This window comes from Anas acuta, chromosome 4 (genome assembly GCF_963932015.1).
Source record: "Anas acuta chromosome 4, bAnaAcu1.1, whole genome shotgun sequence".
Taxonomy (NCBI): Eukaryota; Metazoa; Chordata; class Aves; order Anseriformes; family Anatidae; genus Anas; species Anas acuta.
This window is the reverse complement of record NC_088982.1, coordinates 14,339,289-14,365,207: the sequence shown is the minus strand read 5'-3', so window position 1 is coordinate 14,365,207 and position 25,919 is coordinate 14,339,289.

Here is a 25,919-nt window from a genome sequence, read left to right as displayed (position 1 = left end):
TTATTAATCTGTAGAAAAATTGTTATCAATTATTGCACAACATAACTGAGAGCAGAGCCCCCAAAACCATATGCAATGTATGCACATACACATTGTCTTTTGGTTTTGGAAATACAGAACACCTAGAGGAAGAAGCTGCCTAAGAAGGAGATCTATTTTCATCAGACCAGCAGGCTAGTGGGTTAGATACCATAGCTTCCTTTCTTTGACTCTACAGCCCATCTGAGAACCCTGGGGAGTAGGTGGCTTGAATTTCTCATTAATCTGTTGAAGCCAGAACAACAGTAAGAGGTATGCCACAGCTAACTGAGTATAGTTCTTCATCTCCTCCTGCAAGCCACAGGCAGTATGCAGCAGAGCTGAGAACTTTAGTTCTCCTAAGTGCTAAGTACATTTCTCAGTGGCAAGACAAATGTCTTGCAAACCTTTATATAAACCTATATATAACCTATATAAATCTATGTGACATACTTACCAAATGTATTGTATAAATGTCTAATAAATCATAGAAATTTTAGGTATATTTGTAGAATTTTGATTACTGTGAAAAAAATGCTTCATTATTCAACAGCTGTGGCTGTAAACCCTGCAGTCATTTTATTCTAATGTGTAGTCCTCTAAGTCCTTAATATGAGTCATGCAATAGAGTAAATGGTTAGACATAAGACAAGAGAGGAATAATGACAGTAGTTCCAGTTCCAAGATGTTCACAGAGATATTAATTTATTTTTTCTATTATTATTTTTTTTTGGCTGTTTGTTTTGTTTTCAATTAGATTAACGACACAGGTCTCATGAAAGTAGTCCTTGTTTTAAATGAATAAAATTCAAACTATTTATTTATTTATTTATTTACTTTTATTCCTTGCCAATCAGATACATGCACATATCACTTTCACATTTGACCTATATGATCGCCAGACATTTTCATCTGATCTCAAGAGCTCATACCTGAGAAGTGCCACGTATATGTTGTCTGTGAACTAAAAGGCTTTCAAAGATATTTTTTTTTTTTTTTGGAAGGAAAATGACAAATACTATCATGGGTGAACATTAGTAAAGGATGAGCAAAAGGCTTGGTATAAGAATTCCTTTTACTTTTTTCATACTCTGAGCCACAATCTTAGTGTCATATGTTATTCTCCTCTTCTCAGATTTCTGATTTTCCACTGCAGCAGCACAATCCAATTATATTTAGCTGTATATGCTGCAGAAGATGTTGTGAAAGCTGAAGTTTTAAGAACACAGATAATAAGATTTTCATGAAGGCTCCTTGTAATTCGCATGGTCTAGAAATAATAAGTCTGTTTTAAACTCTGTAAATCCCTACCAGCTCTGTGACAGGCATGTGTTGTGAGAAGGAACTCTTAAATGAGTAAAACCCTGTATTTTCCCCTTATCTCTGACCCTCTATTGATAAGTCCTTTGGGCTAAAATGCACTACCCACTGAAGTGGAGGAAGAGAATTCCCTGTACTTCATACTGTAATATGTAAAAGCAGAAATCAGATTAGATGATCAACTTTACCTCTAGCCCTCCTGGACCTGAATTTTGTTTCACTTCAAGATGGTAAAATACTGCTTCAGATCTTCAGGGGAAGAGCATATAGCCAAAGCATTTAAACACACAAAATGGGACTGTTCTGTATCCACGTATAAAAACTTCTAAGTCTAGGAAGTCATAAGACAAAATTAACTGTAATTTCGAAACAGTCCATAGAGTCAGTAAAAGCTGAAGGATTGAAGATCATACAAGCAACACTACAATTTTGGCTAATATTTCCACCCCTAAGTGCCATTTTCTCAGCTAAAACACCAGCCACCTGAGAAACATGAAATTGTTCTTGCACAAGAATATTCTCTGACTCAGAATAAAAAAAAAAAACTCATAATAAAAAACTCCTGCCTAATCACATTCAGATCAGTCACTCTCAACAGATGTTACACATAGGATCAATATCAAAGTATATAGTTACCATGATACCCCACAACTGTAATTATGATCTAAATAAGCAAAGAATGAAATAAAACAAGGTACCAGATGGATGGTTCTATACAAAAGCAATTTCAGGTGCTGTAACATGACAATGATAATGAGCACTGCACTCAAACAGGTATTGCCAAATAGTTGGGCACCCACATCGTATGTTTGAAAAAAGAACCAGGATTCATAATTATTGTATAGAAGGCATAACACCATGACACATAGTGTTCTTCATAAGTACTTCAAAACCAAGAAGCTAGAGGACTACAGATATGATTTTTTTTTTCCTGTTGTCATATTAATCTTCTGCTACCACATGTTATCTGTGGCAGATATTTGATGACAAAAAATATCCTCTGCAATCTATTTTTCAAAAAAGCTTCTAAAATTCATAGGAGACATTTATTTGGTTTTAGTAGCAATCGTACAGAGTGAAGACAAAGGTATAAAGAGACAGAGAAAGGTATCAAATGGTACATATTAGACAAAAAATTAGGATAAGGGTAATCCAATTGCTTATTAAAAATATATTTTTCTATTTTCTAGTGAAAATTAATTTTATGAATTGAAAAGTATGTCACAAGCTCATGCTCAGAATGGCTTTTTTTTTTTTTTTAATACAATCTGGCACGATGATCTTCTGAGCATGAACTATAGGGCACCTTAGCATGCCTAGCTATGAAATCTGAACATTGAGAAAGGAGTTGCCTATTTCTAGAATATTTCAGAGTGCTCCAGAGAAGGATGTCTTTCCTCTCTTTTTTTGAAAGCAATTGTTCACAGTATTATTAACCCAATATGACTTTTCTTAATATATGTTATTTACTTTACAGATTGTTTACAAAGTGTATACTTTGGCTGTTTTCTGTTGCCAGCTCACTGTTTATATTATGAAATACTACTCTAAACCACCTGTTATGTAATTATAAGAAAATAACACATTGCAAATGGCAACAGTAACAAAATGGCTATATCTACCATTATTTTGTGTGGGATATAGAAATGTGCTCTGAATTCAAAGTGGAATAAGAGCCTGTTCAGTTCTCTTCTGGCTCTCTTATGCAAACAGGGAGAGCCAGGCATAGCCAACGCCCTGATTTTGATAGAGCAGGCAACTCAAAGTGCTCCATAATACATACCTAAAATCTCACCATCTTTTCAAGGTCAGCCAGGGACTTAAATTCCATTCCCACCTTTCTTAATTTCATATAACAATCTGGAAGTGTGCATATCCAGAACATAAACCAACTTTCCAAAGATGAAAGGAGGTAGTTCAAGCTAGGAAACAGCAAGCAAGCAAACAAACAAACAAACAAAAAATAGGACACAAACATGTAAATCTATTTAGAGGTACGCTTGAGGACACTAGTTTTCAGTAATTGCTCTTGATGTAAGTATGCTGCAATCCGCAGTGTTATGTAGAGAAACCCAAGCTAGCTGTAAACAAGCTCCTCTACCACAAGCAGTCTGGTCAAAACAGCATGGAGTTCTTGACAGTTTAAGTTATCCTGCCTTTTGCAACCAGAAAATGATTTTGCTGGAATGTGGAATTGGTCTTTCAAGGTTTTTCTTTCTGAAAGCCTGACAAGAAAACTGCTAAAGCCTTGTGTTTGATTTAGCTCTGGCACAAGGAAATCTAAAATCAAGAGAAATGCAGTTCATGGCACTAGTATGGGGTCTACAAGGCAAGGAGGTGTCAGTCCTGCCCTGGATGTTCATAAGTCACAGAGAAATAGGCAAAATGCTGTGGTCCTGTTCAGAAACAAGCAGGTAGGAGCAGCAGGTAGGAAAACCTCATGTTAATGTTCCTGCTTAAACTCTTATGGTATGACAACCTCCAAAAAGTTAAGCAGTTAAGCAAAGAAATCACACTTTTTTTGGACCCTTTCAGAATGAAGCACTGTGGCTTCAAGCTCACAAATTAAACTGCAGGGAATTGGAGCCTCTTGGTTTTTAAGAGAGCAACACAGGGGTTTACTGTATAACTTAAATTTCCTGAGTGTCCTGATGCCAGCAACCTCTCAGCTAAACATGAGACTTCATACAGAGAGAAATTACGCCTGGCCAGACGAGGAAGGCCATGCCTAGCACAATGCAGAGCAAGTCTGCTGACACTACACCAGCAAGGTGCACTCCACATCTGATTACATTGCAGCATTCCTGCTGTTTTAATAAGATTTTTCCTCTTGGAAGAAATAACTAACAATACCACATCGTGGGGTGGCTTTTTCACAGCTTTCAATAGTTGACACTTGTAAATGATTTCCACCAGTGACCGAAATTAAACTCAATGAGAACCCAATGGCCACAGTTTCAGAGTGCCTTCTGTGCATGTGCAGCTTCCTCTGCATTGTCTGGGGCAAGTCATTTGACTCGCCTAAACGTAGAAATGCCAACACTGAATTCATTCCCACAAATGCATATGTATACGGATACCATTCTTCCAATGCTGGGCTTTGGCCAAACTCACTGCTTCTTTTCTGCCCTTATCCCCAAACATCACATGGGATGGAAGCACAAATCCATGATGTCAAAACCATTTATTGTCAGCACTGTGTTTATTTAAAGGCAAAATAACCACTTTCAATAAGATCAAGGTAGAAGATTTATATATTACACTTAGAGCATAATTGACCTGGAAAATCTCATGAAAGCATACAGGAATTACTATGTTATAGTCAGAGAAAATGAAGAAAACTGAAATTCAGATTTTGCTTTCACCTGTTCCTGTTCTATAATTTTTGTGCCATTCTAGAGTCCTCTAAAATTCCCCCCCCACCCTTTTTTTTAGTTTAACCTCTCTCACCTACCCTTTTTTCTTTTCATTTAACTTGTGTCTTGTTTGCATGCCCCTTCCCCTTCCCCTTCCCCTTCCCCTTTCCCTTCCCCTTCCCCTTCCCCTTCCCCTTCCCCTTCCCCTTCCCCTTCCCCTTCCCCTTCCCCTTCCCCTTCCCCTTCCCCTTCCCCTTCCCCTTCCCCTTCCCCTTCCCCTTCCCCTTCCCCTTCCCCTTCCCCTTCCCCTTCCCCTTCCCCTTTCTTTCTTCCATCTTTTCACTTCTTTTTTTCTACTATGCTCTCAAAAGCCTTTTACTTGAAGTCACTACCAATCTGTCTCCTAAGGCACTAAATCAGTGCTTGTGGAAGCTGATCCTCGCCTGACTGACTGCTGCAGCTGCTGTAAGTGCCAATTTGGCTCAGCAGGAGGCTGGCGGCCAGATGGCAGCAGTAGGACACTTTTAAAGTCTGTGATTCTTCAGTGTCCCCGTAGAAAGGGTGGGTTTGCAAGATCCAGAGTAGGTGGTTCTGTTTATATTCTTGTATTAAAAATTAATGTTGTGGAGATTTGTTTATTTTTACTGTTATCAGTTCAGTTTGCCCAAGCCCTGGATATGTTGATTCATAATAAGAGCTAAGAGTAATACTTTCAGATGAAACTGATACCCTGTGAAATATTCTCAGCTTTGTGTTTTGTCAGAAGTCCTGATCTCAGACTGTGGTGAAACAGTGTGAATCTGTGAATAATCCTGGAGAGAAACTCAGGCTCACCTGTGCTTTGATGTTAGCAAGTCACAGATTTGCCAGGGTTTGCCTGGGGATGGAATGCAATCGTGGCAAGCTGCAACAGCAAACCGGAACATGTTCAGGCCTGGGACACTGAGGTAAAGGCTACAGGCAGGATGCAGGTAAATCCCAATGGAAATATCTGCTCCAATACCAGGGATATTGTAAAGAAACCCTCATGGAACTGGAATCTGGGGGATCTGTGCATATGCTGCAAAGTGAAAATACAATTCAATGTTGTTCTTCTGGGAAAGATTTTTTTGAACTGTGTCTGTGGAGGAAATCTGCCCTACTCTTAACATTATTAAGTCATGTTAAAATAGATAATGTGATTCTGCAAACTCATTAGTTTATTCATCGGGATATTGCAAAAAATGTCATCAACTTAATAGGAAGTTCGTGGTCCTCTGGTTAGTTCTTTCCAGGATATAAAAAATGAAAACAGGAAATATTTTCTCACTGTGAGATTGACTGAGTGCTGACACAGGTTGCCCTGACATATTGTAGGGTTGCATTCCTTGACGATCCTCAAAAGCCATCTGGATGTGGTCCTTAGTAAGTGGCTTTTAGGTGACCTTGCTTGAGCAGGGATGTTGAACAAGATGATCTCCAGAGGTCCATTGTAACTTCAACCATTTTGCGATTCTGTGACTCTATGAAAATATATGCTCTGAGAAGTCTACAGTGGTAGTAACATGAGAAGGCAATTTCTGATCTCAGGTGTACCAGTATAAAACCTTACATATGACTTTTGCAGTGGTACAGTGATATCAGTCTGTTTTATTTCTTGCAAGAAACTGGAAGGGCTTACAGAATAAAAATGAATTATTGGATTATTTTAGACTGCAATAATGTATTAACTTAATCTGCCTTTATATTTTTTTTTCAATTTTTTATTGTTACAGCATTCAACAAAGGTGAAGATTTAATATTCAGAACAATATACTGTACTCCAGGCACATTTCAGCCAAAAGCTTATGCATGTGGATACTTAAAATTTCTCTTTATTCTATTTCCTGCACACATAGTTTCCTTGAAACATTGCTCAATCTGCCTTTGCTGTCTTTTGTTCACAATCCGTTTAGTTTTGCAAAAAAACTCCCTGTGACTAAGACATAACCTCCATTGTCCCAGGGCCTTCTTTGGATACTAAATGCACTTTGGCTCAATTTTCAGATGACCAGGTATGATACTTCTTGACTCTTTGAGTTCTTGTAATCTCTTTTCAGCACCAAAGAACATGAAATTTTTCATCTGAGGTAAATATCAGATACTTTGTAGTTAGAAAAAGGAGTGAAAATGTGTTGCAAGGTGGTGACTCATTAAGGTAGCACTTCACCCTTTCCTAATCTGTTGTAGAAAAAACAAAGTATCTTTTCTCACACACAGGGCAACTCATATTCTAGCCAAAAAGGAGAAAGAAAAAACATACAGCTTTAGGTGAAGACAAGATCTAAGGTGTTTTGCCTAACCCTTCTAATGTTTAAATTGTTTTGACACTAAAGAAGGAACAGTTTAAAGGCAAGAAATCAAGTACATTTTGACTTTTGTTTGAAATTTCAAGATGTTATTACCTCTGACTAGCCATCAACTTCTAATTAAAATGAACTTACAATTTCAACTATCAACTGGACCTACTGAGTCCCATCATGTCCACACATTTCTTGAATACCTCCAGGGATGGGGACTTCACCCCTTTGCTGGGCAGCCTGTTTCAACACTTGACCACTCTCTCAAGTACAGTGAAGAAATTCTTTATAATGTCCCATCTAACTGAATGAATCTTTTTTTTTTTTTTCTTTTTTTTTTTTTTTCTGATTCTTTTCAACCAAAAGTAGAATTCCTATTTTCTACAACTTGATCTTTGCAAAATGGCTTCTAGCTGAGACAAACTTACCACAGCTTTCCTGGCTTGGAAGTTCTTTAGTAACATTAGCCTGTGCCCATAAAAAGTGTCTTTAAAGTCTTCCATAGGATGGATTGAGGAAGTTAACAATATATACATGTATAATGAGTCATATCCTAGGCTGCTGAAGTCAATGGAAATTACTCCTGTTAAATTTATGTGAAAGAAGTCAGTATTTCACTCCATACAAACACCTAAGGTTATAAAATTTTATTTAAATATAGAAAAGCCATGCCAACTAATAACATCTACATTAACATAAGACTAACCAATAGAAGAATAGAAACTTTATCATATACAGCAACAAAATAAATATGTTATCAGAAAATACCATCAGGAGAAGAAAACAGCAAAACACCACTTTTGACCCAGCCCTAAATCTTCTTAAGTAGTTGGCTTTTGCCAATGGACAAAAATACCCTCTAAAAGGCAGGACTGTAGGACTTATTAGATGTTGTACAAAAGCCAGGGTAACTTAAATTGAAATGATATTCATTTCTGTTTTCATCGAAGTTTCACCTGAAAGTTTCAACTTGTCATCAACAAAATAAGCTTTTCAACAGAAACATTTTATTAGAAAAAAAAAAAAAAAGAATCTATGGAAAGAATCCAACCTTTCCAGACAAATAAAAATGTTCTTTCAAAAAGCTAGTATTATACAGAAAAATAATTTTGAGTACATTTTGGGAAGAATGCGTAATTACATACAATCTATGGTCAGAAGTTTCCTTAGCCACCTACATCATGTGAACATCCATGCCTGAACACACTAATGCCTCACATGTCCCGGGGCTGCAGCTGAGTTTTATCTCTGCTGGGCACATATACCCGTGGAAAACTGAGCTACCACCTATAAAGCAGACTGCAGTACAAAACACTGCAGTCAACATCCATTCATTCAAAAAACAAAGGCTGCCTCTGGAGAAGAAACCAGTAGTGATTTCTACAGCAAACAGTAGAGAGGGCTTTCATATAGGCAACGAGACCTTTGGTCATACATTCACCTTGAAATTCACCAGGGACAGAGGGGGAGCCCTGGGGAATGTGTAAGCTGGGGAAGCTCCAGGATTACATATATGTCTTACTGTGATCTTCAAGATCAAGCTTGACTTGCACACACCAGGAAAAACAGCAGGTGAAAGAGGAGCAATGCCCTCTTTTGTAATCAACCCTCCTCCAAGACAAAGCAAAACAAAGAAGCAAACAAACAAATAGCAAAAACAAAAACTAAAACAAACAATAAAAACAGAAAAAAACACAATCTCCCAGAAAGGAAGACTGTGTGTGTGTGTATGTGTATTTTATTTATTTATTTTATTTTATTTTATTTTATTTTATTTTATTTTATTTTATTTTATTTTATTTTATTATTTTATTTTATTTTATTTTATTTTATTTTATTTTGTTTTATTTTATTTTAATTTTATTTTATTTTTGTGAGGAACAGAATAGATGATGAACTTCTTTTTTTTTTTTTTTTTTTTTTGTGTGACTAGATACCAGGTGTACATGACTCTTCTCCCTTGCTCAGAGCTCCTGTGGGAGCTCTTGCTGCTTTGAGTTCCCCAGAGCTGTACTGGAGGCGAGCTCCACCCTCAAAGGAAATTCACAGGCACTTGTTGTTCTATGCTTAACTGCCTATTTTCAGGATGCTACTAGGAATTAAGGTCTTCAAAATCTTCACCTCTGTCAGGTCTGATTAAAAGCTGTAAACAAATTATTTGCTGTTAAACAGACATAAAAATGTGCACACACATGCAGGAAGAAAGGGACCGTGATTTCCTAAATCTTGTTTCACTCTAAATCATGCTGTGGATATCTACTATGTAATAAATATGTTTATTTTCTGTGATGACTTATAAGGATTATTTTTATTTAAAATAGGACTATGTGTTCTAAGGCTGCAAGTTTCTATTGATGCAAGGGATGGATGGGATAATGTCTTTGCTTTAAGTTTTACTGTTTCTCTCTTAGATTGATAGAATGTCAAAAACCTTGTCAATCCCTCTTAAATGTAAGTGCCAAGACCCCTGTTTTCAGTGGAGGCTGACTTCTTTAAGAATTTGTGAGAAAAATGGCACAGAAATCTTAAAAAAAAATGCTTTGATGTTTATTGACAGATGTTTATTAGAATGTTTTTGTTCTTTTCTTAAAAAACAATCATAAATAAAATTCACTATCTTCAGTGTTTTAAGCCAGAATAGTAACCAACCTTCCTTCCTCTCCTCTCCTCTCCTCTCCTCTCCTCTCCTCTCCTCTCCTCTCCTCTCCTCTCCTCTCCTCTCCTCTCCTCTCCTCTCCTCTCCTCTCCTCTCCTCTCCTCTCCTCTCCTCTCCTCTCCTCTCCTCTCCTCTCCTCTCCTCTCCTCTCCTCTCCTCTCCTCTCCTCTCCTCTCCTCTCCTCTCCTCTCCTCTCCTCTCCTCTCCTCTCCTCTCCTCTCCTCTCCTCTCCTCTCCTCTCCTCTCCTCTCCTCTCCTCTCCTCTCCTCTCCTCTCCTCTCCTCTCCTCTCCTCTCCTCTCCTCTCCTCTCCTCTCCTCTCCTCTCCTCTCCTCTCCTCTCCTCTCCTCTCCTCTCCTCTCCTCTCCTCTCCTCTCCTCTCCTCTCCTCTCCTCTCCTCTCCTCTCCTCTCCTCTCCTCTCCTCTCCTCTCCTCTCCTCTCCTCTCCTCTCCTCTCCTCTCCTCTCCTCTCCTCTCCTCTCCTCTACCTCTCCTCTCCTCTCCTCTCCTCTACCTCTCCTCTCCTCTCCTCTCCTCTCCTCTCCTCTCCTCTCCTCTCCTCTCCTCTCCTCTCCTCTCCTCTCCTCTCCTCTCCTCTCCTCTCCTCTCCTCTCCTCTCCTCTCCTCTCCTCTCCTCTCCTCTCCTCTCCTCTCCTCTCCTCTCCTCTCCTCTCCTCTCCTCTCCTCTCCTCTCCTCTCTCTTTTATTTCTTTTCTTTTTCTTTCAAATACCATGTTACAATTAATTCAAGTTTGAGGTTTTGTACCTATGTGGGATTTGATAAGATAACGGTAGTACAGATAGACATAGTTGGGATGAATCAGTCTGCGGATCATTTTTATAAATATTAAAAAGAATCCCCTCCAGACTAACAAAGCAGTGACACATACAGTGCTTGTCATTTACACTGCCTGCCAGTGAAATGTTTTGGTTGCTTAGGCACAACCGGGCACAAATTAATCAAGTTTGACTGAGCTACGTCCTAGCTAAATCTTTATCTTCTGCAACACTGATTTCAAAGCCTACAGTAGTTATTTCATGTATCTTATCATTATTCAAGGCCCTTTGGGGGAGTACCCTAATTTCATAAACATATTATGCTTTTTTGAAAGGAAAATTGAAACATATGCTTCAGGGGGAACCTTTGTAATTTGTTTTGCTTACAGATATGCTGAGCTACTTGTACCTCATAGGCTAAAAAAGAAAAAATTCCCAATGTGCACAATTATTTCCTGGCAAGCCACTGTTATTTTTATTTAAGTAGATAGCCCAGATCTAGATCCAATTCTCCAAAACTGCTGGCCATGTTCCCCAAGTTAACTTACTGTATGTTAGAGACCTGGAATGACACTTACCCTCTACCTGAATTCCACCTATGATGCTTGGGACAAAAGGAAAAGTTGATGATGGAGAATTACAGTTTTCATTGAAAATGGCAAGGTCATTCTTTGAGCACTGACGAGTGTAACAAACTGTGATGCTTCATGGATTTATGTGTCAGGATTGATTGACCTGGCCACTTAAGAAAACACCAGTTCTGGTGAGATAAGCTTCTCTACATTTTAGCCATTGATTAAAACACCTTCATTGCAGATTCTCCAGTGTACAACAAGAGAGGTTACACTGGAGGATTTCCTTTAGTTTAGGTATCTGTAAGATACTCTTTGCAGGGCAAATTCCTACTGTCATGAAACTTGGGAAAACTTGATTATCTTCAATATATCTACTCTGTGTCAGATTTGATTGAAATAGGCATATTGATTCAAAGGTTGGGGGAAGGGATTACTCTGATAGATGCAGACAACATAATAACATAAGCCTTGTTCCCTTAGGAAGAAGAGTCTAATAAAGAAACCCTGTTCTTTCCCAAACCAAGAAGAGAGCTGTCAGTTCTTCTATTGAGGTCAGAAACTGCCAGCCCAGGATGAGCTGCCAGACAAACACAAGTGCAAGAGGGATGGACCCAAGAAGAGTATCTTATCCTTTGACTGGGAAAATATTTCCAAAAAAAAAAAAACCACAAAACACAGAAGGAGAAGAAAGATCCAGGGAACTAGGAACTAGAAAATCACTTTAAAGTTCCAAAATTAAGAGAGATAGGACATAGGAATTCGGGTAAGTTGGATATTAAAAAGAAAACAAACTTTGGACAGGGCAATAATTTTCTGTGTGAAAGTGGAATAAACTGGAGATCACAGCAATATTTGGAAATAATTATACTGAATTTATATGTTACAGAAATCTTGTTATAGCACACAAGGTGTAACAACAGATTAAAAATAGACAACAAGAATATGGCTAGGTGGAGTAGGCAGATGAATGAGAACACTGCTGAAATGCTGTCTACATCAGAGAAAGCTATCTGTTTGAAATTTAGATTAGTTTTGTCAATTCACGCTAGAGCACTTGTGGGGATTTTTGTATGATATAGAGAAAAAGTGATGGTTTTCCTGCTGTGTCCTCTGCATTACCTTATAGTAACTATTTCTTTTTATTTCATTTCATATTTATTGATTTTTACTCCTTGCCTTTTCAATCACTTTTCTTTTTTCTTGTTCTGTTGTTTTTCAATACCTACTGCAGTCTGTTACCCAACTTTCCTGTTCATTTCATGCAAAATCAAAAAAAAAAAAAGTCACTGAAAATGGAAAAATGATATTATTTGATATTATCTTGACATTTCAGATGCATTTTTCCTTGCATTCTGAATATTATTTCATTGATTAACATTTACTGTCTTGCCTGTATCCCCTGATGTGAATTTGATCATTGCTGTGTATGTGATTATTATTTAGACTAAATTAGGTAAAACTAGGAATTTACCTGTGTTTTAAAAAGTTAATTAACCATATAACTCACAGGAAGTGCCACATGGATGGCCTTGAAAATCAGCCATCTCTTTTTGCCCAGGCCAGGCACTCAACAGGCAGAAGTACAATCCTCTCAAGGTGTGTTAATGCTGATTTAAGAAATAGGCAAAAGCACTAAGATAGGATCACAAGAAAGAAGAAAAAGAAAGAAAGAAAGAAAGAAACAAACAACAACAAGAAAAAGATAACAAAACCAAAACAGTAAAATTCCCACAAAAATCCTCTCCTCAGCTTTCCTTACAAAATGCTCACCATCATTATTTGACTCTCTATGAAACATACAAAAATTTGGTTCAATTGATCTTTTTAAATCAAGATCATGGTGGATCCCTGGGCTTGGTTTGATCTCTTATCTCTCTCTCTTTTTATTTACTGATCACTTGATTAAGAAATCTGTATGTTTTTACAGTGGTCTCCTGGGTGGCAGGTGTTTGAACTGCTCATTGAACCTAAACACCACCAAAACCTCAAATTAAAGGCTGGTTGCAGATGCTTGTACTAAGGCAAACTCCCACTTTCATAATGGGATGATTTGCTTGGAAGAGGAAGAAGACAGCAAGCTTTAAAAGGAATGATGGCTGATAGTGGGAAAGGGACAAAGAAATGTCCTGAGAAGTCACAGTTCAGCAAAAACAGAAGAGCCAAGGAAAGTACAGAGATTTTATGTTATTTTTTATTATTTTTTTTAACCCAGATGTTTAACTGGAGAAAAATGCACTGTCCATTGTTGTAAATTGATCATCTGTTCTTCTGAACAGAGTAATTTGATAGGCCGATGAAAGCTGAGTTTTAAGCTGCCCAGCAAATTCACATAGGTCATAACTCATTATCCATGTCTCCCTGAGAAATTATTCATCTTACCTCTGCAGGAAAAATATAAAGAAGGTACCCTGATTTTTCAAAATGACATAACATAACATAACATAACAACATAACATAACATAACATAACATAACATAACATAACATAACATAACATAACATAACATAACATAACATAACATAGCATAACATAGCATAACATAGCATAACATAGCATAACATATGGAAAGGATCTTAAAATATTAATTGCTAAATCCTTTCCCCTTGTTATATTTTTATAGATCAAACTCTGTTTCTGAAGAAACAGGAGAAGAAAGGCAGCAGGTAGCCAGAAGTGGAGTCAGTGCTCTCACTTGTCTCTGTCAGTGCCTGCTGTGTAGGGAAAATGCCAGCCTGCCAAGACTCAGCAAAAGCCTCAAGGTGGCAAACTTCTCCTAAAGGCTGTGAAGCTTTGAAAGCAATCAAAAATATGAAAGGGCAAAAGCCCTCCACTGGTGTGCTTTTGCACATATAAGAACTTTTCTAAAAAGAAAAAAAAATAAAAATAATAATAATAAAAAGCTTGTCTCATTTGTTTCAAAAGAATGTCCAAAACATTTTGTAAAATACTAATGTTAACAGTGAAGGATGCAGAGTATACTTAACTCTTGCTTGGATTTTGCAAAACAGTAAGGTATTCATAAAAGACTGATTCGGCTCATAATAATAACAGTGGCTGACACCCATTGCATGTGAAAACTTTGGCTTGGAGAGTAATTGCAGAATTTTAAGAGGTCTCAGTTAGGTATTGGGTTGTTTGGTGCAATTAAAGCACTGAATTTTGGTCTGGTACTTTGTTCAAGGAAGATCCAACATGGGTGCTTAGGACAGCAGAAGTTTATTAAATCTCATCTAATATCCCGAATGTGACAGTAATCCACACCATAATGTTCATTGCTGCAAGGAACCCTCCAGCAGACAGATACTTTAAAACCCATCCATTCCATCAGTCTCCTACTAGTTTTCTGTCATTAGAAACGTGATCAAACCATTGAAGAATCTTATGTAATTTTTAGTCCTTTCCAATTTTTTACTGGTTAAATAGGCTGGAAGATAAAAAATTAAACATCAAAAATTAAACAAATTTCTAGACATGGTCTCTTGTTCTAGGGTATTTTCCTCCTTGGTATTCAAAGAGCTTGTGCATAAAATTCTGGGGACTCCCTTTACAATATACTGTTGTCTCTCAACATGTCTCCAGCATCTAGACATTTTTAAGAGAATGTGAAAGTACATGCAGGCAGATCTTCTTCTAACAGAGACTCTGAAGGGCTGTATGTGAGAAATCCTTCTGCATGAGTATCGTATGAGGAAAATATTAGCATCTCTTACTACATATTAGGGATATAGTGGATAGGTATGTTTTATTATAATATACATAAGTATTAAGTATTAATTATATTAATTAATAAGTATAATAAGTATTATATTAATACTTATGTATATTATAATATACATAAGTATATATAAGTATTGTACATAAGTGATTGTGTGGTGGGAGGCCTTTGGAAAAAAAATTAAAAAGTGACAATGAGTTGCAACAGATCAACTGCTCTGGAAGACTATGATGTTTCACCAAACCTTAATTAGATTGGATTTTTTTTTTCCTTCTTACAGTTCTATGGAACAGTTTAACTCCACTCATATAGAACCACAATTTACCCAAGCATGGGAGCAGAATCCATGCTTCATCACTACAAACAAATGAGAAAGTAGTGGGCAGAAAAATGTTTCTGAAGCACTGATGTTTAACTAAGTTGAGGCATGCTGATCTTACTTGGGTGCACTGGGACTTGAGTCATTTCCTCATTTTCCTAACACTATGGCTCACATCTCTCAGTTACACAGACACATCCTGTCCTCTTAGTTCCAATATATGCTTTTATTCCTCATGCTTTATATGTGGTTTCCTTAGAAGAGTGATCAACTGCTTTCTTCTTTAGCAGAGCAAGCACTGCAACTTTCTAGCACATTCAGGAAATAGTAGATCCACCTTTACCTCATTTTTTTTTTTTCTTAAAGAACCATTCATAGAATCATAGAATCATAGAATCATAGAATATCCTGAGTTGGAAGGGACCCATAAGGATCATCAAGTCCAACTCCTGACACTGCACAGGTCTGTCCAAAAGTTTAGACCATGTGACTAAGTTCACAGTCCAATCACTTTTTAAATTCAAACAGGCTTGGTGCAGTGACTACGTCCCTGGGGAGCCTGTTCCAGTGTGCAACCACCGGTTCTTCGGTGAAGAACCTCTTCCTGATGTCCAGACTAAACTTCCCCTGCCTCAGTTTAACACCATCCCTGCAGGTCTTATCACTGGTGTTTACAGAGAATAGGTCACCGCCTCCCCAGTCCCCCTCGCAAGGAAGTTATAGACCACGATGAGGTCCCCCCTCAGCCTCCTCTTCTCCAGGCTGAACAGGCCCAGTGCCCTCAGCTGCTCCACATTCACCCAGTCTGTACGTATAGCCAGGGTTGCGCTGTCCCCGGAGCAGGACCCAGCACTTGCCTTTTTTAAACTTCACATGGTTGGTGATTGCCCAGCTCTCCAATCTGTCCAGATCTCTCTGCAAGGCCTTTCTACCCTCGTCAGAGTCTACAGTTCCTCCAAGTTTGGTGTCATTGGCAAATTTTCTCAAAACACCTTCTAGTCATACATCCAAATAATTTATAAAGACATTGAAGAGGACTGGGCCTAAAATGGACCCTTGGGGAACCCCGCTAGTGACCATCCACCAGCCAGATGAGGCCCTATTAACCACAACTCTTTGAGCCCTGCCCATCAGCCAATTGCTCACCTATTGTATGATGTTTTTGTTAAGTTGTATGCTGGACATTTTGTCCAGTAAGATCCTATGGGAAACCATGTCAAAAGCCTTGCTGAAGTACAAAAAGATCACATCAGCTGGTTTCCCTTGGTCAACTAGATGGGTGATCTTATCATAAAAGGAAATCAAATTTGTTAGGCAGGACCTACCTCTCAGGAACCCATGTTGGCTAGGACCAATGACTGCATTGTCCCTCAGCTGTGCCTCAGTAACTTCAAGAATCATCTTCTCCATAATTTTACCAGGCACTGACATGAGACTGACAGGCCTGTAATTGCTAGGGTCTTCTTTCTTACCCTTCTTGAAAACTGGGACAACATTTGCCAGCTTCCAGTCTTGGGACCTCTCCAGATTCCCAAGATCATTGAAAAATTGAGAGAGATCCCACAGTGATATCAGCCAGCTCTTTAAGCACCCTGGGATGGATCCCATCCAGACCCATGGACTTGTATGGATCCAGGTGGAGCAGCAAATCCCACCCATGTTCAGGGTCGGTTGGGAGTCTGTCATTCCCACCATCATGGTCCTCCCGCATCCAGGGTCCCAAAGCCCATCATCAGCATTGAAGACAGAGGTGAAGAAGGCATTAAACGTCTCTGCTTTGCCTATGTCATTGTCTGTGAGGAGACCTTCCCCGCCAAGTAGCGGACCTATGCTTTCTTTGGTTCTTCTTTTTCTGTTAAAATATCTAAAAAAAAACTTTTTTATTGTCTCTCAGAGACATGGCCAGCTTCAACTCTATTTGGGCTTTGGCCCCACGAATTTTCTCCCTACAAACATGAACAACATCCCTGTATTCCTTCCTTGTTGCCTAACCCTCCTTTCAGTAGCCGTAAACTTTCTTTTTCCATCTAAGCTCCAGTAGAAGATCCCTGGTCAGCCAGGCCAGCCTTCTGCCCTGCCTGCCTGCCTTCCAATATTTTGGAATCACCTGATCTTGTGCTTTTAGGAGGCGGTGCTTAAAGATTGACCAGCACTGATGGACGCCAATGTCTTCAAAAGCAGCTTCCCAGGGGACCTTGCTGACTAGTTCCTTGAGCAGCCTGAAGTCTGCTTTCCCCATATCCAAGGCTGAAGTTTTGGTGGCAGTTTTCCTTCTGTCACCATAAATTCTAAACTCAACCACTTCATGGTCACTATGACCGAGACGGCCGCCAATTGCCTCTGAGTTCATTTTTTTTTTTTTAAGTGGATGAGACATGCCTGCAAGACACCTTCCTTCCAGCTCACTTGTATCATAAATTTCATTCTTATCTTCACTGTCTATCAGGAGTTTATTCAGCTCCTCTGATAGAACTGGAAGGTCTAATTCTAACTTCAGTATCTATGAAAAACTTTAAGTAGCTGCATTTTGCAGCACAGTTGCAGATTGGAAAGATCCCTAAGTGCAGATTTGACACAGTATTACAAGTTTTGGAAATTTTCAGTTTGATGATTTGATAAGACATAAGAAATGGCTAGAGTAATAAGAAAAGAGGGGAAAGTGTTGTGGGACTGTGAAGAAGAATCTAAATGAGACGGCAGTCTCATGCCTCAAAGTGGGATGCTTGCTAGAGTATTTTTGGTGTACGTTACTCTCTGTAAGGAGTGATAACAACAAATATATAGATTACAGAAAACAGAACTCTGAAAATTGAAAGAACATTTTCACTAAAATATTAATAAAAATGTGTTTTTTGGTCTTCTGCATTAAAAGTTTATTTCAATAAAAATTTTCCAACCATCTCTAATAACAGGCAATAAAGCCAAGTGTATTGAACTAGAACATTGTTTTTATGACACATGTTATCTAAGAATGATGGAGAAGTATTGGAGTTCACCTGAAGACTGACAATGACTTCAGAACAAATAATGTGACTGAAAAATATTTAGATAGGTTGGAGATGAGACACAGCTGGACAGGATAATGCAAAGTAGCCAAAATAAGTGCTATAGCAGAGACAGGTACAGAACATACAATGTGATTCACTGTTTTCAAGACAATAACATAATTCTTAACTTCCTTATAGTTTTTAAGGCTATTTCTCCCAGGTATACTCAGGAATTTTCTTAAAGTGACAGCTGCCTATAACATGTAACAAATTCTTCCACTAGGAGGACTTCAAGGTCATGTTGTGGCAGCCACTTGAAGCATTTTTGTTGATGGTTAAGAATACATAATTAATACATAATTAATCTTTTTTTGTTGTTGTTGTTGTGTTTTGTTTTGTTTAGTTACCTCAGAGGAAACCCACTATTTTGTCACATTCCCATCAGCCAGAGCAATCTTCAAATTTCTAAACAGGTTGTGGGAGAGTGCCAGAATAAAATTAAAAATAGAGTAACTAGAATGTGTGAAGTACACCACGCAAAGCCCACTCTTCATCTTAAAAGTGATTACATGCCAATTATCTAAATTCTTTCACATCTCTGGGATATTTCAAGTGTAATCAATGGACACATTTTTGACTAAAAAATGAAGAGTAATATGCAGATTTATTTGGTCTTAAGTAATAGGAAGGGTAGATTAGAGCAGAAGGTAGATTAGAGCAAAGGTAGGATTAGGAAGGTAGATGAGAGCAAAATTATAGTTAGATTTAGTTTGTATTTTTAAACAATTAATTATAGCATTCAGAATGCTCGGATTATAGATTATGAGAAAAAAAAAATTAAAAATGATAGGCTGAATGATTGAGAGATTTATAGGATTGATTTTCAAAAAATGACTGCTGCAGTTTAGCCACCAAAATAGCTAAATAATTTTCAAAACTAGAATTTAAGTAACTCAATTTCTTTTAGGAAATTTCCATTCTAGCAACTCAGTCAAAGTCATAATAAAAAAAATAAATAAATAAAAATAAACACAAAGAATGGTTCACATTTACTCTCTTCTACAGTTATTGGTATGGCAACTGAGATTATAAGTAATGCCATGCATCCAATAGAATATTTATATTCTTTTCAAATGTTGATATGTTATATTGACGTTGTCAGTAACCCGTATACTTATTTATTGGGCTTGATATCTGATCTTGATTACATATGAAAGAACAGGAAAATAAATCTGAGTTGTTAACAATTCTGTTTTGAAGCAAAGATAATGAGGATTCAGTGCTGGATAAATGGCTGATCAGCACTTATTAGAATTAATAACAATCACAAGAAATGTTGATTTTCCTTTTCATTGAAAATGTCAGTGAAAACCAAATGCTGGTTATTTTTGTACTAACATATCTAAATCCAAATGCATTTTAGACTGTAAAAGAAACAAAAATAAATTTAGCAAAAAGATATTAACCATCTCTAGATACAAAAGATTAATAAGTATTTTTATGAGATTGACTCAATATGAGAAGGCCCTTCCCTTCCCTTCCCTTCCCTTCCCTTCCCTTCCCTTCCCTTCCCTTCCCTTCCCTTCCCTTCCCTTCCCTTCCCTTCCCTTCCCTTCCCTTCCCTTCCCTTCCCTTCCCTTCCCTTCCCTTCCCTTCCCTTCCCTTCCCTTCCCTTCCCTTCCCTTCCCTTCCCTTCCCTTCCCTTCCCTTCCCTTCCCTTCCCTTCCCTTCCCTTCCCTTCCCTTCCCTTCCCTTCCCTTCCCTTCCCTTCCCTTCCCTTCCCTTCCCTTCCCTTCCCTTCCCTTCCCTTCCCTTCCCTTCCCTTCCCTTCCCTTCCCTTCCCTTCCCTTCCCTCTTCAACTGTGGTGTGAAAGAAGCATTTAAGGAGTATGGTTTCAAGAATAAGTGAGCTCGTTTTATCCTCATATTCTGACTTTGCCATTTCAGGGGTTTGTTTTTGTTTTTGTTTTTTTTCCTGACAATTCAACCTTGATAACATTACATACCATTTGGGAACAAGGTTCACACGTGTTTGAAAGTAGTTTGTACTATTTCTGAAAACAGCAAATGCTTTCTCTAGTATAACAATAGTATTTTGGTTGATTTTTTTTTTTTTTCAGCTAAAAGAGGTTTTCAGCAAAACTAGTTTTTTTTCAACAACCTAGTTCTAACACAAGTTCAACTTGTGTTTTCTCTAAGTAGCTTTCAGACACTTTTCTGTTCTACTTAGATTTTGTATTTGTCAAGCAAAGTGTTATGACTTCCACATCTTCTTACAAGCAGACTATGAAATTTCTTAGCAATTTTGTTTTCTCATTATTTAACCTTCCCTCCCTCCCTCCCTCCCTTCCTTCCTTCCTTCCTTCCTTCCTTCCTTCCTTCCTTCCTTCCTTCCTTCCTTCCTTCCTTCCTTCCTTCCTTCCTTCCTTCCTTCCTTCCTATGTTCTATGCTTAACTGCCTATTTTCAGGATGCTACTAGGAATTAAGGTCTTCAAAATCTTCACCTCTGTCAGGTCTGATTAAAAGCTGTAAACAAATTATTTGCTGTTAAACAGACATAAAAATGTGCACACACATGCAGGAAGAAAGGGACCGTGATTTCCTAAATCTTGTTTCACTCTAAATCATGCTGTGGATATCTACTATGTAATAAATATGTTTATTTTCTGTGATGACTTATAAGGATTATTTTTATTTAAAATAGGACTATGTGTTCTAAGGCTGCAAGTTTCTATTGATGCAAGGGATGGATAGGATAATGTCTTTGCTTTAAGTTTTACTGTTTCTCTCTTAGATTGATAGAATGTCAAAAACCTTGTCAATCCCTCTTAAATGTAAGTGCCAAGACCCCTGTTTCCAGTGGAGGCTGACTTCTTTAAGTATTTGTGAGAAAAATGGCACAGAAATCTTAAAAAAAATGCTTTGATGTTTATTGACAGATGTTTATTAGAATGTTTTTGTTCTTTTCTTAAAAAACAATCATAAATAAAATTCACTATCTTCAGTGTTTTAAGCCAGAATAGTAACCATCCTTCCTTCCTTCCTTCCTTCCTTCCTTCCTTCCTTCCTTCCTTCCTTCCTTCCTTCCTTCCTTCCTTCCTTCCTTCCTTCCTTCCTTCCTTCCTTCCTTCCTTCCTTCCTTCTCAACTTGATCATTATTGTTGGGAAGGACAATATCTGGCTTTCTCGATTTTCTTTCCATCTTTCACTAACTGCCTAAGAAAATCAGAATGGGATAGGAACTAAACGATACCTATTTGAGATGCCCCAAAAAGAACTGAACACAGAAGTCTGTAAATTTTGTACAAATGAACAAAAGGTCTCTTATTTCAAAATATGTCACATGCACATGCCACATGCCCCTTAATGATGATCAGAATATTTTCCATCTCTCAGTTTGGATCCATATTTTGAAGTTATTTTAGAAGGTCATATACAGTACATAGTGGTGAATAGAATTTCATGTACTTGCTATGCTATATAGTACATTATGAGCTTCAAAAGTAACTCTGAAATTCTCAGAGAGAAGTCAGTTTTCTCTGAAACCCACAGCAAAAGTTAAGCCTCATGTAGAAGATGCATTAAATAAATCCATGAATGAGCTAACAATTCTTTTTCAGTATTCACAAACTTGGAATTAAATTGCTTTCTTAAGTACCTTGTATATCATATTTATAGGGGAAAATAGTAATTAGAAAATGTATCTGTATCAAGGGAAAAGTAAGCTTGAATGGGATTTTAGACAGACATGTTATTAACATCCTGGTATACAACAAAACTATCAACATAGTGGAAACACTGGTTCACATTGGGAGACCAATGTTCTCATAACTGCTTCATTCTTTTCAACAGCGAGAGTAGTATATATAGAAAGTGAATGGAGAACAACTCTCTTCTCATTATTTACTTCCCAGCTGCAGTATAGTGAGAACTTGTTTCTGCCTAGGTCATTGTTTAGTTCAGTCAGCATGGGCACTCAGGTTGACAAGTGCACACTGACAACCCAGTGGAACCACAGTGTGCTTTGTCACACTTTCACAGAATCATGGAATCATAGAATGATTTGGGTTGGAAGGAATCTTAAGATCACCTCATTTCAAACTCCCTGCCATGGGCAGGGACACCTTCTTCCAGACCATGTTATTTGAAATCCTGTTCAACCTGGCCTTAAATGCCTCCAGGGTTGGGTCATCCACAGCTTCTCTGGGCAACCTGTTCCACTGCCTCACCACCCTCGTAGGAATTAATTTATCACAAATATGTAATTTAAATCTATCCTCTTTTAGTGTAAAGCTACTACCCCTTGTAGTACTACACTGTCTGACAAAGAGTCTCTCCACAGCTTTCTTGTAGGTCCCTGTTAAGTAATGGTACGTTCCTTCAATGATACCCTGCTGTGTCCACATAAACACCATGTTTTTTGGTGTTTTGTGGCTCTTTCTACAGAAACATTTGAGATGTCCTTTCAAAAAAAAAAAAAAAGTATGAAGAGGTGTGTGGGGACCTTACCTCTGCCATCTCTCATGTTCTCTCTTCTTCTGAAACATTTTCATCATGTTCAATTACAGGAAACTCCACCTAGTCCATGGTAAACCAGAGTCACAAGGGACTGTGATGCAGGGCTTTGTTGGTGGGTGTCAAACCAGAGCACAGTTTTCCCAGAAGCAACTGTGGTCCCTCTCCCACAGCTTCCCCTACTGAACTGGAACATCACTGCCACCGGACGCTGTACCTGAGGATATACCTTGGGCCACCCAGTTTTGCAGCTTATCTACAGACAAAAGGTTACTGACTGTGTTATTCTGGGGAGAATGACAGAATTTACAGAAGCTGAACAGACTCTAAAAAGCATCAAATTTAGTTAAATAACAATTAGAAAACTTTGCAAGCTATCATGTTATAAGGGAAAAATGGTATGGGTTATAGTTCACATTAGTTTTGAATCCCTTCTCACCTTAGTTAAGCTTACCTGTATTGCTTTGATAAAGGTTATGGATCAGACAGTAGGCATCAAGAAACACATTTATAGTATATTTTTATGGATGTAGGAATAGAAGGTATTTTGAGCAAGTTTGCTGATGACACCAAACTTGGAGGAGTTGTGGACTCGAATGAGGGTGGAAAGGCCTTGCAGAGGGATCTGGATAGGTTGGAGAGCTGGGCGATCACCAACCGCATGAAGTTCAATAAGAGCAAGTGCCGGGTCCTGCACCTGGGACGGGGAAACCCTGGCTGCACGTACAGACTGGGCGATGAGACGCTGGAGAGCAGCCTAGAAGAGAGGGATCTGGGGGTCGTGGTAGACAGCAAGCTGAATATGAGCCAGCAGTGTGCCCTGGCAGCCAGGAGGGCCAACCGTGTCCTGGGGTGCATCAAGCACGGCATCGCTAGTAGGTCAAGGGAGGTGATTGTCCTGCTCTACTCAGCGCTGGTGCGGCCTCACCTCGAGTACTGTGTGCAGTTCTGGGCACCACAGTATAAAAAGGACATGAAACTGTTGGAGAGTGTCCAGAGGAGGGCTACGAAGATGGTGAAAGGCCTGGAGGGGAAGATGTACGAGGAACGGCTGAGGGCACTGGGCCTGTTCAGCCTGGAGAAGAGGAGGCTGAGGGGAGACCTCATCGTGGTCTACAACTTCCTCGTAAGGGGGCGTCACAGAATTTCACAGAATTTTCTAGGTTGGAAGAGACCTCAAGATCATCGAGTCCAACCTCTGACCTAAAACTAACAGTCCCCACTAAACCATATCCCTAAGCTCTACATCTAAACGTCTTTTGAAGACTTCCAGGGATGGTGACTCCACCACCTCCCTGGGCAGCCCGTTCCAATGCCTCACAACCCTTTCAGTAAAGAAATTCTTCCTAACATCTAACCTAAAACTCCCCTGGCGTAACTTTAGCCCATTCCCCCTCGTCCTGTCACCAGGCACATGGGAGAACAGGCCAACCCCCACCTCGCTACAGCCTCCTTTAATGTACTTATACAGAGCAATAAGGTCACCCCTGAGCCTCCTCTTCTCTAGGCTGAACAAGCCCAGCTCCTTCAGCCGCTCCTCGTAGGACTTGCTCTCCAGGCCCCTCACCAGCTTCGTCGCCCTTCTTTGGACCCGCTCAAGCACCTCGATGTCCTTCTTGTAGCAAGGGGCCCAAAACTGAACACAGTACTCGAGGTGCAGCCTCACCAGAGCCGAGTACAGGGGGACGATCACCTCCCTAGCCCTGCTGGTCACAGTGTTTCTGATACAAGCCAGGATGCCGTTGGCCTTCTTGGCCACCAGAGCACACTGCTGGCTCATATTCAGCCGACTGTCCACCATCACTCCCAGGTCCTTCTCTGCCTGGCAGCTCTCCAACCATTCCTCTCCCAGCCTGTAGTTCTGCTTGGGGTTATTGCGCCCCAGGTGCAGGACCCGGCACTTGGCCTTGTTGAACTTCATACAGTTGACCTCAGCCCATCGGTGCAGCCTATCCAGATCCTCCTGCAGAGCCTTCCTACCCTCGAGCAGATCGACACACGCACCTAGCTTGGTGTCATCTGCAAACTTACTGAGGGGTCACTCAATGCCGTCATCCAGATCATTGATGAAGATGTTAAAGAGGACCGGCCCCAGCACCGAGCCCTGGGGGACGCCACTAGTGACTGGCCTCCAACTGGACTTGGCTCCATTCACCACAACTCTTTGGGCCCGGCTATCCAGCCAGTTTCTAACCCAACGAAGCGTGCGCCAGTCCAAGCCAAGAGCAGCCAGTTTCTTGAGGAGAATGCTGTGGGAGACGGTGTCAAAAGCCTTGCTGAAGTCAAGGTAGACCACATCCACAGCCTTTCCCTCGTCCACCCAGTGCGTCACTTTGTCGTAGAAGGAGATCAGGTTCGTCAAGCAGGACCTGCCTTCCATAAACCCATGCTGGCTGGGCCTGATCGCCTGCTTGCCCTTCAAGTGCCGCATGATGACTCCCAAGAGGATCTGCTCCATGAGCTTCCCTGGTACTGAGGTCAAACTGACCGGCCTGTAGTTCCCCGGGTCTGCCCTCCGGCCCTTCTTGTAGATGGGCGTCACATTTGCTAGCCGCCAGTCAGCTGGGACCTCCCCCGATAGCCAGGACTGCTGATAAATGATGGATAGGGGCTTGGCCAGCTCATCTACCAGTTCTCTCAGTACCCTTGGGTGGATCCCATCCGGCCCCATCGATTTGTGGACATCCAAGTGCCGTAGCAGGTCACCAACCAGTTCTTCGTGGATGGTGAGGGCCACATCCTGCTCCCCGTCCCCTTCCACCAGTTCTGGGTACTGGGTATCCAGAGAGCAACCGGTTTTGCCGCTAAAGACTGAGGCAAAGAAGGCATTGAGCACCTCCGCCTTTTCCTCATCTCTTGTAACTAAGTTTCCCCCTGCATCCAGTAAAGGATGGAGATTCTCCCTAGTCCTCCTTTTTGTGTTGATGTATTTATAAAAGCGTTTTTTATTATCTTTAACGGCAGTAGCCAGATTGAGCTCCAGACGAGCTTTGGCCTTCCTAATCTTGTCCCTGCACAGCCTCGCTACATCCTTATAGTCCTCCTTAGTGGCCTGCCCAATTTTCCAAAGATTATAAACCCTCTTTTTTCTCCTAAGCTCAAGCCACAATTCTCTGTTGAGCCAGGCTGGTCTTCTTCCCCGCTGGCTCATCTTTGGGCGCATGGGAATAGACCGCTCCTGCACCATTAGGATTTGCCTCTTAAAGAGCGCCCAGCCTTCCTGGACCCCTCTGCCCTTCAGAACCGCCTCCCATGGGACTCCACCAACTAGTGTCCTGAGCAGCCCAAAGTCAGCCCTCCGAAAGTCCAATACAGTGGTTTTACTGGTTCCCTTCCTGGCCCCGCCAAGAATAGTGAACTCCA